Below are 14,865 nucleotides of genomic sequence, written 5' to 3' on the forward strand. Positions count from 1 at the left end.
CCACACTCCTGGGCTCATGGCCCCTTCCTTCACCCTCACAGCTCCAGTGTTGCATCCCCTGGACCACAGCCAGGAAGGTTTCTTTGCTTTTAAGGACCCTGGTGATGACACTGGGCCTGCTGGGCCCACCTCCCATCTCCAAACCCTTAACCTAATCCCACATGTGGCACAAAAGACAACCCGGTCACAGGTTCTGGAGGTCAGAGCCTGCACACCTCTGGGGTAATTTTCTGCCCACCACAGGTATTTTTCTTTTAACCAGAAGACTTTTATTTTTTTATTTTATTTTTTTTAAAGATTTATTTTTATTTATTTATGATAGGAGTAGGTTGCAGTGAGGCTGTAATCAGAGGGCAGATATAAAATCCTTTTAAGTATTACAGGTGCAGTAGCATGTCAAGCAATATTCACATTCCCAGACGCTCAGGAATTCACGCCATGGAGAGCTTCCTTGCTCCTTGACTTTTGCTTATCCTCAATGTCCTTTGTGACTCCTCAGCAGAGAACAAAGGCACGGAGGGCAAAAGGACAGAAGGTGTCCCTCCACTTGTTCATCTCTCCATAAGGCCCTGAGGAGCGGGGCTTTGGTCCTCTGAGAGTGAGAATCTGGTGCTGTTGCTCAGCCCGGAGCTAGACTCGGGAGGTTGGAACAGCCGTCTCCTTGCTGGCCTCCCGGCTTGAGGGAGAAACCCCATCCTCCGTTTTTGTCCATTGTTTCAGGATCCAACCAGGTCCCTCACCCCCTGCTCTCTGAGCACACCCCACACTGCATTGGGGGTTTCTCCTCGGAAGGATCAGGGAAGCCCCTCGGACTGGATCATGTTCTGCTTCTTGTCTTTTGGGAAATAACTCAGAGGAAGGATTTGACAGGAGTTCTAAACTCACCCTACGTGGAGCCAGGGGCGTGGATGAAGGGTGGGCAAGAGCCTCATAGAGAAGTCGAGAACTGACCCACATGCAGCAATGCTCTTCTGAGCATAAGAAGCTGTCCAGCTAATAAAACAGGGCCTTTCTCATTTTCTTTCATAAAGACATTTGGTTGAACAGGTGGTCTCTACCAGGCAATGGTAAGAGGTCTGTGTAGAATGGGCTGCCTGATGCCATTCATTTACTGTCTATTGTCATTTTTAAAAAATTATTTTTTAAAAGATTTTATTTATTTATTAATGAGAGACACAGACACAGAGTGCCAGAGGCACAGGCAGAGGGAGAAGCAGGCTCCATGCAGGGAGCCCGACGTGGGACTCACCCTGAGCTAAAGGCAGGTGCTTAACCGCTGAGCCACCCAGGCTTCCCTAAAATTTATTTTTGTCAGTGGGGCTTTCCTGTCTTTTAACCTTTTTATTCTGAAATAACTTTAGACTTGCAGAAGAGTTCCAAAAATAGTACAGTGTCCATATGCTCTTCATCCAGCTTCTCCTTTGGTCAACATCTTAGATAATCATAGAAGAGTTCTCAAAACTCAGAAATTAACCTTTATAGGAGGCCATTGAGTGCAGTACAGAACTTACGTGGATTTCACCAGGTTTTTTTTTGCAGGTGTCCTTTGTTTTGGTCCTTACAGACCGTGACCCCCTCCTTGGTCTTTCCTTTGACTTCCGTGCCCTTGGTACTTTTGAAGAATACTGGTGAGCTGTTTGCATTTTTCTGTTGTTTCTTTTTTTTTTAATAATAAATTTATTTTTTATTGGTGTTCAATTTGCCAACATACAGAATAACACCCAGTGCTCATCCCGTCAAGTGCCCACCTCAGTGCCTGCCACCCAGTCACCCCCACCCTCTGCCCTCCTCCCCTTCCACCACCCCTAGTTCGTTTCCCAGAGTTAGGAGTCTTCCATGTTCTGTCTCCCTTTCTGATATTTCCCACTTATTTTTTTCTCCTTTCCCCTTTATTCCCTTTCACTATTATTTATATTCCCCAAATGAATGAGACCATATAATGTTTGTCCTTCTCCAATTGATTTATTTCACTCAGCATAATACCCTCCAGTTCCATCCACGTCAAAGCAAATGGTTTCTAATGGCTGAGGAATATTCCATTGTATACATAAACCACATCTTCTTGATCCATTCATCTTTCGATGGACACCGAGGCTCCTTCCACAGTTTGGCTATTGTGGACATTGCTGCTAGAAACATCGGGGTGCAGGTGTCCTGCTGTTTCACTGCATCTGTATCTTTGGGGTAAATCCCCAGCAGTGCAATTGCTGGGTCGTAGGGCAGGTCTATTTTTAACTCTTTGAGGAACCTCCACACAGTTTTCCAGAGTGGCTGCACCAGTTCACATTCCCACCAACAGTGCAAGAGGGTTCCCCTTTCTCCACATCCTCTCCAACATTTGTGGTTTCCTGCCTTGTTAATTTTCATCATTCTCACTGGTGTGAGGTGGTGTCTCATTGTGGTTTGCATTTGTATTTCCCTGATGGCAAGTGATGCGGAGCATTTCCTCATGTGCCTGTTGGCCATGTCCATGTCTTCCTCTGTGAGATTTCTCTTCATGTCTTTTGCCCATTTCATGATTGGATTGTTTGTTTCTTTGGTGTTGAGTTTAATAAGATCTTTATAGATCTTGGAAACTAGCCCTTTATCTGATGCGTCATTTTCTGTTGTTTCTCATGACTAGATGAAGACCATGCTTTAGTAGGAAGGACACCAGCGATGTGACATGTCCTTTGCAGGGCACCTTACCAGATGGCACAGTACGGGTTACTGGTGATGTCGGCCTTGGTCCCTTGGCCAAAGTGGCATCTGCCATGATTCTCTGCAGTGAAGTTAATCTTTTATCCTACATATTTTGAGGAAGATACTTTGGGATTCTCTAGATATCCTATCTCTGCTTAAACATTCACGCACGAATTTTAGCCTTTACCAGTGCATCTCGCCTGTATCACTCTGTCGTTCTACAGGTGACTTTTTGTCTGTTTCTTTCTTTCTGTTTTTATTAATTAGAGTTCTGCTGTTGGGAAGAATTGCCACTGCATTCATCCCTTTCTTTATTCATTTATTTCTATCAGTGTGAGCTCATGGATGTTCCTTTTATTCTTCACATGATAATCCAATACTTGTTCTTTATTTTGCTTATTATGTGTTCAAGTTGTTCTGACTTTGGCCTTTGTGAGCCCTTTCAAGCTGGTTTCTGTCCCCTTTTAGTATGTGCATTTTTGTTTGTTGCTCCAGGCTCATCTTGCATTTTCTTTGTTTCAGTTCTGGAATCAACCACTTCAACTAAAGAGCCTTGGTTCTGTTTTTGTTTGGGGTGTTTTTTCTTTTTCTTTTTATTTTTTTTTTGAATAGCATTTAAAAGCTAAGTCATGGATGATAATTGTGCTTATTGATACTGGACCATCATTGCTGTTTCTGGCTGCATACAGATGCATAAATACATCTGTATTTATGCCCTATTTTTCAGTGCATATTAAAATTATAAATCCACATTGATACCTTCAACTCCAGTTCAGCACCACAGAATTTTTCTGATCTTCTCCCTTTTCCTTATTTGTAAATTCTTTCTCTGACAGCGATACCCTTAGTTCTCATTATCTACAATATATTTATTTGTTCAACCCTATACCACAAAGCAGTTGCAGAATCCCTAACCTATGGGACTTTCCCTTTATTTTAAAATCTACAAATATTCTTTGTCTTTTCTAAATCTATCGTCTTCTTCTGTCTCTGTCAAGATTATTTTTAGATTATAATTTCTAAGCCTTTATCATTTCCATCTGCATCTCATTTTATGTTTGTTTTTGCCCCTTTGTCCTTTTCTGTGTGCCTTGTTATATCTCACTCTTAATGTATTTGAAAACGCTTCTCATGAAAGCTTTCACTTTGTCTCTACAGTGTGTGTGGTTGCTCTTTGTTCATGCTCAGGAATATTGCTTCTTGGAAATTCCTTTATTGTGTTTTTCTGGTCATAAGTCATTACTTTCCTTTCCTCCCAAAAAAAATAGGTTCCTTGTTTTCTTGTCCAGCCTCTCCCTACATGTTCTCTGTTTCTTCTAAGCAGGAGGTGTGATGAAAACATATGACTCGTCTCAGAACCCATGATGATGTTTCTAGGGGATCTTCTCTGCTCCCAGACCAGGTAGGATTCTGTTTTGAAGCCACATGACCTTGGGAATGTTAGTGGTGAATTGACATGAGAAAACATAATTATAATTTCTCCTGAGTTTTTCTATAGAGGGAGGGGCTTTTCAACCAACAAAAGTCATTCATGAGGAAATGATAAACTAACTCTTCAAGAATTTCAAAGGATGTTATTATGTTCCTTGTTTTATTGTAAGCTCTTGATGGCAATGGCATAAACATGTCTGCATGATGACCACCCCCACACCCATGTCATATGTGCACATTCAGTAGCAGGGTAGCCATGCCAGTAAAACAGGATTGAAAGAAAGAGTATTAGGAAATATAAGAATTTCCAAATTAATAACTTGTTAGTATTTAGAAAATAATCAGCAGTCACTAAAAACCAACACTGCACTGCATTCTTTAACTGAAAAGTTGAAATGGAAAAAAACCCTTGTGGGTTCTTTCAAAACTATGAGAATCTGGACCTTCCTACATTGACCTGTGGGGGATCCGAGTGTAGTAAGCTCACCACCCTCTTGTTACAGCTTCCCAGTGGGCTGCATGCTCTCTCTGTTACCATCTGGAAGCACCCCGTTCCCATAGCTGAGAACTTGGGCATCCCTCTGGGCCACAATATATCCTAAGGCATACAAATTTCACATTAAATTAATATTACCAGTTTGTCGCTTATTCACCCAGTGATTCCGCTTTGTTATTTGTTGGGGATTTTGTTTAGCCTCGTTATGATCTTCCAGGGATCATTTTCCCTCTCTGTATTCCCATCCTCAGTGCTCATTGATGAACACCTCTGCTGGAGAATTTTAATGCAGCCCCCGGGTCTCTGTCATGCTGTTAGGGGTTAGTAATGAGAGCAGAGCCAGACAAATTAGTAATGAGAGCAGGCTTTGGCGTTTGTGAAATATTGCTCATCTTTTCCCTCTTCTCCAATGTCGGGGACGGGAGAAGCTGCCGTTGACACTTCCCACTGCTCTCTGGCTTATCTTGGCCTTGCCCTAGAGAGGTCTAAAATATTCACTCTCCCTGCGATCATGTGCCACTCAACATGCCCTAGAGAGAGACTGTGAATTCTATCAAAGGTTTCTGGCGGTGAGCAGAAATCTAGGGATCGGCAGGTGGGCAGGACCATCATCGTACAGGTCCACGTGTCCTGTACCTGTTGAAAATGAGTGACCCTGAGGAATTCAACGGGGTGCGAGAGATCTCCTCCAGCTGCCCCAAATCCATGTGCTTCATCACCCCAGTTTCTCAGACCTTCACCAAACGACTTACTTAGGCCCAGTTAACACAATTCTAATAGGGGCACCTGGGTGGCTCAGTGGTTGAGTGTCTGCCTTTGTCTCAGGGCAAGATCCCGGGGTCCTGGGATCCAGTCCCGCATCGGTTTCCCCGCAGGGAGTCTGCTTCTCCTTCTGCCTGTGCCTCTGCTTCTCTCTTTGTGTCTTTCATGAATAAATAAATACAAAATCTTTTAAAAATCCCACAATTCTAATAAACCTCCTTATCTGGTTTCACAATCTCCGAGATTTATGGAGAACTGAGGTACTTTTCTCAGTTTCGTCATTAGCAGCCTATGTGAACTTGAGCAAATAATTCCAGCAGACTGGATGTTGGGCTCCTCACCTATAAGCAGAGGGCTTCAATTAGGTGCCTGCTAGTATCCCTCCAGCCTGAATGCCCAGTTTTTCTGAATTTTGGAGATGCTCCCAGGGACCACCCCATGGCCAGGCACAACGGGCCACTCCGTGGACACAGGTGGGTGCAGCAAGACCTGTGGGGAGAGAACTGAAGGGAGCAATGACACAAAAGTACCTGTTGTCTCCAGGACCACAGGTAGTGCAGAAATCAGGTCATCAGGGGACAAGAGACCCAGTGAAACAGGGACAAAGGAAGGATTGTTGCAGGAAAGGATCACCCCAGAGAGAAGGTCCTTGTGACCTAGGGAAAGAACTCTGGGATCCACCTGCCTTGGGAGACCCGTGCCCCTGAGAGCCCCCATGGGCCAGAGCATGGCCCAGTGTTTAACCTCCTTTGTCCCTTCTAGGGGATTCTCCTTCGGTAAATGCCTGATTTGGAAGATAAGCAGGCTTCCCAGGAGATGCCTGGGCTCCTTCTCTGGGCTGCTATGTGAACTGCCTGGAAAGTTGGCTTCTCCATGAAATCTGCAGGCAGCTGGATCCAGGAGGCCCTGGTCTCCTGCTGAGTGTTAAGTAGGGGAGGGATTTCAACATTGACTTGGCTCCTCCTTCCAGAAGGCTGCGTAGAAATGAGGTGGTGGGAAGATCTGACCTCTGCTTAGAGTTTGCTGTTTCCATCGACAGGAAGCACAGAGGAGGCTCATGCCAGGTCTCTGTGGGGAGTGTGGACAGTGGAGACAGACATGTCCAGACAGGTCCTCCCTGCATAGGGTGGGCAGGTGGCTGCAGGCCAGGGAGAGGCACCAAGCCTCAGGTGCTTTGAGTTTCAGAGATGGGAAGGGTCCTGGTGGGGGAGCCAGGGAACATGAGAGGAGGGACGTGGAATATATGCTGATGGGTGGAAGAGTATAGGTCTTCTCTTTCCCTGACAATAGAAAAAAACGTGTCGGTAAGTAGGAGTCAGAGGACAGAGAGGACAAGTCATGAAATGAGGGGCAGGGAGTGAACGTGGTAAAGACCTTGGAGACAAAGCTGAGAACACAGCAGGGCAGACTCCTCGCCTTCCTTTAATGCTGGGGGCCCGGGATGCCGAGGGGATCCAGGGGGTCCTGGGCTGGTGCTTTTGATGGTCACAGCTGTGACTGAGGACTAATCAGTATAATGAGTCACACAGAAGGAACCCCAGTCCTTGCTTGGAGAGGTTTGAGGCACCAGGGAAGGAATGGTCAGGAAGCCTGGGAGGTCAGAGCCCCCTCCCATGGTGCCCACAGCCTGCCCCTCCTCTCCTATGATGGTACAGGGCTGTGACACTGTGTCTCCATCACCCCTCAAATGCTGTGTCCCTCATCCTCCCTGCCCCTTGTCCTGCTGGGAAGGTGCATCCTTCTCTTGTTCCCACCACCCTGGCCTCCCCTCCAAGTCCCCACAGTTCTCCAACTCGAGCCTCTCCAAGCACTGCAGGAGCTCTGAGTTCCTGGTCATTCTCATGTAATCTTTCTGTGATCATTCCACCTGTGAATTTTGCCTCCGTGTCTGTGTTCTAAGCTTCTTGGGAGCAGGGCTGATGTGCAGTGCTACTTTGGATTCTCCACGATACCATGTCTGGAACTAGAATACGCTGGGCCTACAGGATGTAAGTGTCTTCATCAGTGACGGCCACACTCGCCTTTTACCCATGCACTAGAGGACATCCCAAGATGGCCTTGATTGATGGCTGAGTCAGGTTTAGAATTCAGATGCTGCTTCATTCTTTAAGAATATTTGGATTCTAGGTGGTGAAGACCCTCTCAAACTCCAAATTCCCCACCACTAAAGCAGTGCCTTATTAACATGTCTTCTGTGGCAGAATGAAATCCTTTTGAAAGGGGCAGTGTAGTAGAGAAATGTGGAGTGTGGGCATTTAGGAGCAAGTGTGGGAGAAGGAGAGATGATGTGTTTGTTCATCTGTAAAATGGGTGTCATTCTGGGACTCCTGGGTGGCTCAGTGGTTGGGCGTCTGCCTTCAGCTCAGGGTGTGATCCCGGGGTCCTGGGACAGAGTCCCCCATCCGGCTCCCCGCAGGAAGCCTGCTGCTCCCTCTGCCTGTGTCTCTGCCTCTCTCTGTGTGTCCCTCATGAATAAACAAATAAAATCCTTTTAAAAACCCCATAATTCTTGACATAAACACCCCTGGCTTTCTCTCCAGCTGGTAGCCACCCCGAGTGCCTTTGAAAACTGCCCTTGAAGGGGCCTCAGGGAACTTTATTCTATTATCCTGATGTTTCAGGGTGCTCCACGGCTTTTTCTTTACTCGTGTCAAAAACTCACTTGTTGGGAGACTAAATTATTTACATCCATGATGGGAGCCTTCTCTGTGCTGCTGCTGTGGATATTGAGGGGGGGTCCACCCTGCAAATTCTGTGCTGTGTTTTTGTATCCCTTTGCCTGTCCTCTCCTACGTGCTCTAGAACCCTCCTTTAGCTCAATAAACCCAAAGTATCCACTGTCAATTGTGTACAGACAACCAGAAAGCTCGGAGAAGGTGGCTTCTCACTGACTATAGAGAGAGGAATGGCAATTCAGTAATGAGGCGGGAGTGGGGGGCGATGGGGTGAGAGGACAGAGAGGAAACCAGCCCAGGAGTGGGGGGGACCAGCGGACTGGGTTGGGGTGTCTCCCACCATGGGCTCTGTGGGCCACCGTGTCGTCACAGGTGACATAAGGCCCGGTAACCTCAGGGCTGGCTTCTCACGTTTGCTGGAGAACGAAATAAGCACCGAGAAGAAAACATTTTAAAAAGTTAGCAATCATTCAAAGCAGCATCACCACGAATACATCCTTGCGCCCCCGGAATCCCGCAACTCCTGAATTTTGTAAGCAGAGCCCAGTGCCGGGGATCTGGAGGGGGCCGCGGCGCTGGCATATGGGCGCTTCTGGAGGACGATCAAAAGGCTGCTTTGCATCACTCCGGGAAGGGAATTTCCTATTTCCAGGCAAAACAATGAAAATGAGCAACCTCTCCCGAAGAGCTTGCCTCCAGAAGACACAATTCTCATCCAGGTTGCAACTGAGGCATAACCGTAGGTGGTGCATGAGCATTATCCTCAGGACCCCACCAGCCACAGTAAACCTCCACACCAGGGAGGATCAAGCCCCCACTGTGCTTAGGCTTCCAGCCCCAAATTGTGGCTGAGGGAACCAGTGGCCTCCCTGGCCCCATGGCTTTCAGCCAGGCAGACCCACTTGGGACTTGGGGCCCCTAGACCATCCTGCTGCTCCTTGGTATTTACAAGCCCTGCATTTCTCACTCAGATGCCAGCGGGAGAGGAGGGACCGAGCACGGCGAGTAGTAGGTTTAAATGACAGATGTGTTGAAGAACCATGACGTGACCCACAGATGTCAGGATGATCGGTATGGTCGTTTCACTAATGGAGCGTGAATTGAGGAGGTGATAAAATCTCAGTACACCTTAGTGTGATGCAACTCACTGTGCAGCGAACGTTTCCTGTAAATTATCTCGTGTAGCCTCTGCTAGCACCTTCCAGTGCAGGCCCTCTTTATGGCCCATTTTATGGATAGGAAAGCACAGGTGTGGAGAAAGTAAACACTTTTTAAAAAATATTTTATTTATTCATTTGAGAGTGCACAAGCTGGGTGAGGAGCAGAGGGAGAGGGAGAAGCAGGCTCCTTGCTGAGCAGAGAGCCAGAAGTGGGACTTGATCCCAGGACCCTAAGATCATGACCTGAGCTGAAGGTAGATGCTCAACACTTTAAGTCACGGAGCTAATAAATGATAGCTCCAGGGTCACACCACAGCCTACACTGACCCAAGAATTTTGCTAACTTGGTCATGTCTCTGACATCCTGGGAACAAAATCCTCTGACCCATGGTTCCCACGTGTGCTTGGCACATACCCTGCTCTCAGTACTTATTTTTGGATTGATTCATCACAAGTGAAATGAGGGTGGAAGTGTAGCATCTGCAGCTCAGCGTGAGAAGGAAATTAGCTGGACGCACTCCTCTGAGATGATCGAGGCCCCGCATCCGACGCCATGAGAGGAGATGGGGGGATGGAAGGATCCAGAAATGAGAGATGGGACATGGCAAAAATGAAATGGAAAAAAAAAAGAGGCTAAAAGAGCTAGAAGAGTAGAGAGACAAGGTAGAGACAAGGGCAGAGTGAGTGCCAGGCACTGGGACACTATGTGGTCTTGCCCAAATGTGCATCTAAAAAAGCCAAGGTCAAAACACCGAGAGTAGAAGGGTGGAGCAGAGATGTTGAAAGGCACCAACCTGCAACCCGTGGCAGAGTCCCAGAGAGCTGACGCACAGTGTGGTGGACCTGGCTGGGGTGATACGACAATTATCACAGCTGCTCAGAGCACAGCCACTTACTCCCGCCGTAGAAGAGAAATGGCACTTGGGTGACCTGCTAGGGGGGCTCCCTGTCCCTATAAGGGCAGTCGTAGTACAACGTGTAAGTGTGTCGGAGCAGCGTATTTTAAACCTCATGACTACACTGGGTTACCTATCGAGTATATTTCAGTAAGAAAGAAAAAAATAAAAGGTTTGTTTCCTGCCATTGTTGTAACACAGGTAATGGCGTTCTTATATATTCACCTGGTCTGTTGGGGCAGTTCAGAAATTAAGTGCACGTGCTGCCAATCATAGTCCCAGTTACCCCGTAAACAAACTGTTTGTGAACCCGTCCACTGTGTCTTTGCCCCCTGACCCTCTGAGGAAGGAAGCCTCCTGTGATGTTTCCTCCTCACCCAGTGCCACCTCCGTTCCCCTTGGGACTTGGACCCTAACTTTATTCTTGTACATTTCACACTGCCTCTATCTATCTATCATCTATCAATCTATATATCATCTATCTATCTATCTATCTATCTATCTATCATCTCTCCATCATCTATTTATTTATGTCTGCCATTATATTCATTTCAGATGTACAGCATCATGATTTGAGGTATTCTTGCAAAATGATCACCACAACAAGCCTACTTAAAGGAGAGGAACACTTGAAACACAATTCTTCCTTGAGTCTGGAATTGCCCTTGAGCTGACCAGGAAGACATTTCCTCTTGTTTTCGGTCCAGAACCTAGCTGCTGGTCTCTCCTGCAGCTGGGCATAGCCAAGCCCCAGAGTCCTGATGGGATGTAGGCGAGTGGAAGTCAGGCGCTCACCTATACACCCCATCATCCTCCGTGGCTCTTCCCCCTCCTCTGTCCTGACACAAGCCCACAGCAGGTCTTCCCAGCTCTGACCTGAACATGGTTGCTTCCCAGGTGAAAGCAGCTTGGGTTTTCTTCTAGAGAAAGGAAGCCCCCCTCACAGGTCCAGAATGCTAACATTGAGTTTTATGTGAGTGAGGAATAAACCTAAAACACGAAACAGCTCAAACACAAAGATTTATTTTGCAACAAACGATGTTGAGAGAGAGGGAGAGAGTGAGCTCTCTGTTCTTCCGAAACAGTCTTTTCTATTAAAAAAATCGTTATTACAAAAAAAGTGACATATTCTGGGGCAGGATGGCTTTTAGAAGGAGAAAACATTAATTTATTTTTTTGACAAATCTTTATTGAGTAGGTATCTATTTATCTTGTGGGGGTTCCAAGCAAAGGAGATATCCTTAATGGGGAAACAGGCATATGTCTGTTTATAATGGAGCTTATAATGGATCAGGGAGGCAGTCTAAAAATAGTTGTAATTATACAATTTGTGTGACTTTAATATATTCAAGGGCACATATTATGAGGCAGTAGAACAGGTTGGTCTATTCCCTCCTTAGGTCTCAAGAAGTACTTCTCTGACTCTACAGTCTACATCGTAATTTGCAGAGGCTCCTCTAGCTTCATATCTGGCGGAGGCAGTAGCACGTGCAAAGGGCCTGGCTTGGAGATGATCTTTGCTGGAACTAAAAGAAGGCTGGTGTCACCAGGGCATAGCGAACCGAGAGAAGGGGGAGCTTGGGGACCAGGTCACACAGGGTCTCTGGCCCTCCAAGAAGATTCTGTGTGATACCCTGTTTGTGAACATAAGTCCTTGTACGTTTTGAACAGAGAATGATACACAAATACTTTAAGATGAGCACTTTGGCTGCCGCAGATACCAGCCAGGAGCCTGTCTTTTCCATTCAGGTGAAGGGCTGTGGCTATGCCAGTAGGGAGCTGATAGGGAAGGAGAAGGAGAAGGAGATAAGGAAGGAAAGGGAAGGAGATAAGCTGGCTGGATCCAGATGCACCTGTGTGGGTGCAGAGGTGATGAGACCCGGCGATGGTGGGTGAGACCGTGAATAACAGTGTAAGACAGAGAGGAGTCCCAGGTCTGGGCTTGCATGTCTGTAGAGTTGACAGAGCCTGGAGGAGGAACAGGTCCACCTGGTGCGACTGCAAGCCCAAGGAATTCGCCCACTTTAACTGGACCCTAAACCTGAAATGGGATCTGCTGGCAATCGCCTTTTTAAGATAAACATGTTAGATCGAGTGATGAATACGTGGGAGCTAAGGAAAATGAGAAGAACTTGGTATTTGAAAGATTATTTATTTTAGAGAGAGAGTGTGTGCAGGGAGAGGGGCAGAGAGAGGGAGAGAGAGAAGTTCAAGAGCTGGACAAGGGGTTCGATCTCACGACCCTGAGATCATGACCTGAGCTGAAACCAAGAGTCGAAGGCTTACACTCAGGTGCCCTGAGAATGAGAACGTTAGACAGTGATTGATGTGTCCATGCTTTTATATGCAAAAAATGTCTTAGAAAATAAGAATTCTGGGCCCTATTAGTGTTTTCAAAAACAGTTTTGATCTTTTGTGAAGCTTTAAGGGAATTTTGTTTGTTTGTGGTATTTTTTTTCAGATGAAACTCCAGCAGTTACTGATACACATTCGCTGCATAGATACATTTCCCGTGGCTTCTCGGAATTCAGATTCTGGAAATGACAGCATTGAAAGGCCCAGAATGTAATCAGTTTTTCCTCCAACACAGTGGTTCCTGCTTCTGAACTATTTCTCGGTTAGAAAACTGTTGATACCTTGTACACTTAGCAAATACAATTTACAGAAACAGTGTGGGGTGCTCTAATGTGGAAAAAAGAAATGCAAGGGAAACATAAAACCGCTCGTGAAACTCCCTGCAAGTGTTGGGTCATGCTGTCTGTTGCAAGTGACTGCAACGAGAAAGAATTTAAGTCTTCGAAGAAAAACCAATTTATAATGAAAAGCCTATTATTTGCTTTAATACCATCTCAATGAATACATCTTGTACGTATATAAAGTTCCTTAAGCTGTAAAATACTGATTCTTATTTTAATATAAAAAGCATTATTGTATTCAAAAACTGTAGTTTAAAGTGGACTCCCAATCATTTTGCCTAAGAATGAGGGCATTTGATCTGCAATTTTAATTCCTCATTGCAGCTGAGCTCTGCTTGATGTAGGCAGAGGAGACAGGGCTTTGGATATTGGTAACAGACACACTGGGTGGTCAGAGGCTAGTCAGCAGAAATAGGTTTAGGCAGGAGGGGTTAAGAGAATAGAATAATATGAGGGTTTGTTTGTTTAAGGTTTTATTTATACATTCATGAGAGACACAGAGAGAGGGGCAGAGACACAGGCAGAGGGAGAAGCAGGTCCCCCGCAAGGAGCTCGATGCAGAACTCGATCCCAGGACCCTGGGATCACACCCTGAGCCAAGGGCAGATGCTCAACCGCTGAGCCACCCAGGCATCTCTGATTTTTGTTTTTGTGTTTTTTCTCAACAAGTGAAAATGCCTCCATTCTGGATCGTGAGCCCCGAAAGGGCAAGGTGACAGTCTTCATCCCTGCATCCACATAGTTATCAGCACAGCACAGTGGTGTGTTTGGGAAATAGCTATTGAATGTAGGATGTAGAAGAGGCCCCAACATATACTTTGCCTATTTTAATCCTAAAATTGATCCCAAATGACAGAAACCAAGACAAGTGGATTCTTGTGCTGGCTCTTTCCATGGCTCCTCTAAAGACTCTGGAACTTCAGAATGTCCTGGAAGAAATCCCAGCCAGGGGAATGCTGTGGTCTTCATCAACTGGACAACCCAACTTCGGAAACTGCTGGCTTCTGAAGCTGGCAGTGGATGAAAGGAGGGGAGAAGCTTGACTTGGTCACTTGCCCTCTTCTGCCTGTCTAATAAAGCACATGTTGATTCAAGTCCTTTGTTTGGGTACTCAGATTCTTTTTTATTGTTGTCGTTGTTGTTAAGTATTGAGGTATAACTGACATGTAAAAAGTTGTATATATTTAATGAATACAACTCAATGTGTTTGGGGATGAGTATTCACCTGTGAAACCATCACCACCATGAAGGTCATAAACATGTCTCTCACCCCTTAAAGTTTCCTCCTGCCATTATTACTATTATTATTATAAGAACATTTTACATAAGATTTACCTTCATAGCAAATTTTAAGTATACATTATTGTTAGCTATAGGATCTATGCTATATAGTGGATCTCCAGAACATGTTCATCTTGCATAACTGCAACTTTGCATCCTTTGGCCAACACCTCCTTGTCCCACCTGCCCCCCACCCCAGCCCCTGGCAGTCACCATTCTACTCTGCTTCTTCATGTGTGACTATTTTAGATTTTACGTATAAGTGAGATCATATGGTGTTTGTCTTTCTCTGTGATTTAACATAATGTCCTCTAGGTTTATCTATGTTGTCACAACTGGCAGGAATTCCTTCTTTTTAAGGCTAGATAATATTCCATTTTATATCTATCACATTTTCTTTATCTATTCATCCATCAATGGACATTTAGGTTGCTTCCATGTCTTGGCTATTGTGAATAATGCTGCAATGCTCACGGGAGTGCAAATGCTTTTTGAGATCCTGATATCAATTCCTTTGGAAATACCCAGATGTGGGATTGCTAGATCAGATGGTAGCTCCAGGCCTGTTTGATTAGATCATTTCCCCTCATCTCACTTATAGAGACACAAGTATCTCTGTAGAAACCAGTGAGAAGTTTGTGCTGAAAGAAATAATACCAAGAGCTAATTTTGGATTCATAGAGGAGTTTCAGAGACATTTGCTGAGTAAAAACATAAAAAAGTTTTCTACTTTCCCTGAGGATCTTCTTAGATCTGGATAGATGATAGATACATGATAGATGAAAC

General features: G+C 45.5%; 1 long non-coding RNA gene across 1 annotated transcript in view; it reads left to right on the forward strand.

The window, feature by feature from the left end:
* LOC112916283 (uncharacterized) overlaps positions 1–13,892 on the forward strand; it is a 258,546-nt gene extending 244,654 nt beyond the window's left edge. The window contains exons 3-6 of the long non-coding RNA XR_012002530.1: positions 1,540–1,628; positions 4,007–4,084; positions 12,564–12,719; positions 13,655–13,892. This is a non-coding gene — a long non-coding RNA (uncharacterized lncRNA). The remainder of the gene's footprint in view (positions 1–1,539; positions 1,629–4,006; positions 4,085–12,563; positions 12,720–13,654) is intronic.
* The last annotated feature ends 973 nt before the right edge of the window (positions 13,893–14,865 follow it).

Source organism: Vulpes vulpes, chromosome 7, assembly GCF_048418805.1.
Source record: "Vulpes vulpes isolate BD-2025 chromosome 7, VulVul3, whole genome shotgun sequence".
Lineage (NCBI taxonomy): Eukaryota > Metazoa > Chordata > Mammalia > Carnivora > Canidae > Vulpes > Vulpes vulpes.